Consider the following 5,109-nt stretch of genomic DNA (forward strand, 5'->3'; position numbering starts at 1 on the left):
AGTGAGTGATACCTTTAAATACATTGGAAGCTAAACATATTCCAAATTAGTTTTTTTGTGCTTACTACTATAAATGTAAAAAGAATAACCTAATTAATGCATTGGTAGAAAAGTATTACAATATTTAATATCTATAATCTATAAGTTTCTAGAGCACATACTACATGTAATATTCATTTTAACAAAATAAACAGTCTGACTATTAATGATGTATATTGTCCCCTATTAAGTGTTTGTGAATGTGGATTGTGATTTTAGACATTTTAGACCTACATTTTCAATTTAAAGGAAATGAAATGTTTCCGTTTTAAAATTAGAGCTGTACTGTAAAATACAGGACCGCAGACCACAGACAGTACCTTTTGCTCAAAGTCGGTGCTTCAGGGAAGACAGCAACCGCTGTCCAAAGTGTCTGAAATGACAAATCTTTGCATGAGACTCATTGCACTATTGAGTTGCAAAGCTGGCTCCTTGAAGGAAATCACCATCTTACCCATCTAGGAAAAACGCGAGGTTGTACCTGGTTTCCTGAGAGTCGTCTTGTGCCAGCCGAGTGGCAGCAGGCAGGATGCGGTTGGTGATGTCCCTGGGGAGGTTACGTGCACCCATCCTCTCCACCAGGTCTGCCAGGTGATGTGCCATACACGCCCTCACTCTGGAGTTTAGGTGTATTGTATATTACTGAGCTGTTACTTTGACTGAAACCATATCAGCTTGTGACCTAACCATTGCAAATGAGGACCTCATTTTCCAGTGCTTAACCAGATTTCTTTTAAAATGATAAAAGTTTGTATTTCACCGTCTAATGTTGTTTTTACATTTTTGTTAAGTATTTTAGCATTGTATGGCAGCATGGTGGCGCAGTGGTTAGCATTGCTGCCACGCAGTGTCCAGTGGGTTCAATTTTGGACGTAGGGTGCTATCTGCTTGTGTGTTCTCATGTGTTTCTGGTGTGAGTGTGCACGTGTCTGTGTCCAAGGTTTGGCCGGATTTACATCCGCTGTTTGCAGAAATAGGCTCCAGCTACCCTGTGACCCTGAACTGGAGAAAGTGGTTAGAAAATGAATGGATATTAGCATTGTAGTAAATATTCTTTGTTACATGCTTTGATTTCAAGCTCCATGAAACGTAAATGACCCTTCATAGCTCCTGGAGTCAGACCCTAAGATTCTGGGTATTATTCTATTCTGTATATTTCTGCCCTCACCTCAGACCTCCATTCAGCAGTGTGTTGATTGCACGAGCAGGGGTACAGCTCTGCACCATGCAGTCTAGTGTGCTGTCTACGCCTTGTCGGATGAAGGTGTTGGATTCTCCGGCTTTGTGCAGCAGCACCTTAACTGTGTTGCTCAGTTTCGGGTCCATCCCTCTCTGCAGGTAGGTGAACATGTCTCCCAGACACATCACTGCCATCCTAGACACAACTGATCGCAAGTTCTTCACCTGGGGAAAGGCAAACCACTGTTAGCACTGCAGAGCCTCGTCTGTACCCCTCTCTATAAATGGGTCAAATGGATACAAAAACGGTGAAAAGCAATCATCCAAATTAACAATTAATATTTTGGAGAAATCACACCTCCTGCAGAAGCTCTAGGGAGACATCATGCAGTCTGCTGATCAGGATGGCGGGGTGGTGTTGGGACAGACGCCTTATGAAGGTCAGTCCGTCAACCTTCCTCTCCCTGAATTCAGTAAACAGAAAGAAATACATCAACCAGGACAAGGAAAGAGGTCTAACTGTATAGAGCTATGGGCAACAAGGTCTGTATTTTCCCTAGTCAGAATTGTATTCATAGAAAACGGAATAGGTGGATGCTGATTGTACTCTTTTATGCCTACCAGTCGTCAGAGGCCAGAAACTGAAGGCGCTGGGTGAGCGTCAGCTCAGGCCTAGAGAAGCATCGCAGCCCAGGGTGCTCTGGACCATTTCTCCTCTTCCCTTTAAGGGCAGGGGACAGCTCATCTAAAGGTCACAACAGAGTGGGGAAACATTCTGTGATCAGTTTGGTCACCACTGATTTGACTAAACCAGATCGTGAAAGGCTTCTGCCTCAGGGTATCAGTAAAAAAGCTCTAGAAGAAGGAAAAAACCTGACCTTGAAAGAAAGTGGTGGAAGAAGGTGAGAAAATCAGTGCAGATGTGAGGGAGATGCTGATCTGACCTGCAATATGGGGGGTACTGTTCAGAGGCAGAAAAATGACGTTATCCCTCTCCTCTGCAGATCCATCCCTCCTATCATGCGCAGGCGTTTCTTAACACTCCCCGCGCTCCTCTTCTGGTCCTGGACGTGCCCCATCTTGTGGGCTGTTACTGGTAGGTTTGCTTTCTGCTGTAATAACAGACAAGCACAAGTCAACCCTGGGGAATCTAGGCTCAGCACAGTTTTGGGACCAGCTGGACCAGTCCTGGTAAAAGTTTTTACTTTCAGTCCTCTGATATATTTACTGTAAGACCCCAAGACATCAATTGTTTCACAGCATTGAATAGTGATTCATAGTATTCATATACATATACATTTACTTGTACTTGCTCCACCTAAAAAAACAGTACTGATGTATTGTCAATATCAATGTCAGTGCCAGTATTAGCAAATTAGAAACTGAAATTGCAATTGCGTAGCCAGCAAAAAATCACCCTGGGAACAGGATAGTGATAGGATAGGATAGTGTTTAGAGTAATCAGCTGCTCAGATCTCAGCTAAAACTAAATTGCACAAGAATATATCATCTGTAGCATAAACAACTTGGAGTGTAAAAAAAGAATTCATACAAATTGACAGAACAGATCTGATTTAATTCACTTACGTTTTCTAAAAAGAGAAGAACAAAACACTTTCGTAACTACTTGTCACCCTCAGGACTTGGTTGCTGTTGTGTGTATTTTTAGGGGAGTACAGTATAAAACAAATTTCGCGTACAAATACAGTATATTCAGAGTCTAATCACAATCATTAAAGAAACAAACACAATTTAAAAACACTTCCATAAATGCTATATATTTTTGGGTACTGCGTCTTACAATTATTATTATTGGATGCCATTAGAGTTGTTCATAACATTTACTTCACTAGGGACAACAACATCCAAGAACTGAATGTTTTGTGAATGCTAGCACACACAGGGAGGTGTTGGAGTTCAGTATACTGTATGTAGCTAGTTTTATAATGCTGGTGATTAGGAACAGCTGTGTGAGACTGACTTGTCATTGTTATCCCTCCCGAACGTCAGTTAATATCTTCCATAGTTTGCTATATCTGGCAAGCCTTCTTGCATTTTATTTTGAGTTTCCTCTATATTTTGCTGCTGTAACATAACTTACAGCATTATGACAGCAACTTTATAATGCTGCTTTTAAAATTAAGTACAGTACATAGATGAAAGTGCCATGCAAGGGATTTGATAGGTGTTTTCTAAAAGCATGCTAAAGGCTTTCACAAGTTATCCACTAGAGTCTACAAAAAATGTAAAAATGTTTAGATAAATAACTGTGCCTGATCATTGTAGGCAATCTGGCTGGTCCCAAGATGATCAAATCCCTCAAATACCGAAGATGAAATAATATATACTGTAGTTACACTTGTGTGCTATGGCATTACAGTATGCAGAGTACACACGTGTGCTGATGGAGACATTATTACCAATCTTGATTGTTTTTGATGTCTTGATGTGAAGTGTTTATAAATAAATATACTGTAGAAGGTACTATAAAAAACTAAGACATTGATGAAACACAAAAATGAAAGACCTACAGAGCATTTTCAAACTCAAAAGTTTTGTTTGTAAAAAACTCAAAACAAAAGCAAAGAGAAATAAAGGCCTCTTACTCACCTCCTCGACCTGGGGGTGACTGTTCTGTTGGACTGCCTGCCCATAGACTCGCGCCAGGGGCTCGACACTTGTGTTGCCAGTGCTGGTGCCTTGCCCAGGGCACGACATCAGGCTCTGCTGAGAAGCAACTCGAGTGGAGCTCCCCAACACTCCTATAGAGACAAAGTGACCAAAGCAATGGCCCTGAGACTTAGACCTGCACTGAGCTCTTGAGAACATATGAACATATTTCAGAACCAATATTAATAACTGCATCACCTGTTTTATTTTTAAAGTGTTAGTGAGTTGGAATATATGATTTAATTACATGGTCTGACAGGCATCACTGAAATGGACGCAACAATATTAAAATAATAATGTGATAATAGCCAGATTCGACTGAAAGCAACTCACCAAATTGAGGCTCAGAAATTACACCAACAAATTGTTATGACTTTAAAAATATCACATCTCTGCCTATGTTACACATTTGTTGACTACAAAAACTCTATCATCATGATCCAGAGTCCCATTGACTACATTAGATTAGTTAAAGCCTGCATTCCCATCTGATATTATCATTCCTTTGTGGACTAACTATCACATAATGCATCACATAACACATAATTTAACAAAGAATCAAGGCTTAATAGTCAATTTTCCTTTGTTTTTCCTCAGAAAAACTAATTATCCTTCAGAGCCAGTCCTTGTTATCATTAGTAACATCTTAACCAATGGTGCAGCCGACTCACGTCTGGGGATTCTGGACACTCTGCGGGGCCATCGGCCCGCGGGTGTGGCAGCAGGAGGGGACACCACTGTCAGCCTTTCCTCCTCAGGCTCACCAGGCCCATTAGAATAGGTCAGCCACTGCCCCACTACACTCACATCCGGGGTCACACCTGCAAAACAAAGTCCGCATTTCTCGACAACCTTCACCTGTCAAAACCCACAGCAGCAGACACACTGACACTCATGCCGAAGTACAAATGCCAAAATGAACTGAGAAAAATGTAGGCAGGTGTTATTCTTTATTTCTTTATCTCTAAATAAGACCCAGTAGGCAGCAATAATGAACAGCAACTGTGTTTTCTGTGGACAAAGACAGTTTTTTCACTCAAGAAAATGACTAGGAAATGCAATAATCTAGTCTAGAAAAGAAAAAAACTGAAACAGACGGTGCCCCATTCAAAACCCAAGCTGTAATGTTTAATTACTGTTCAGTTTTGCCCAGTCTCACGGCTGGTTTCTCAGCACACACTCATACACACAAGCAAACACATTCAAACAAATGACAGGCCA

Source organism: Lepisosteus oculatus, unplaced genomic scaffold (assembly GCF_040954835.1).
Source record: "Lepisosteus oculatus isolate fLepOcu1 unplaced genomic scaffold, fLepOcu1.hap2 HAP2_SCAFFOLD_121, whole genome shotgun sequence".
NCBI classification, from domain to species: domain Eukaryota; kingdom Metazoa; phylum Chordata; class Actinopteri; order Semionotiformes; family Lepisosteidae; genus Lepisosteus; species Lepisosteus oculatus.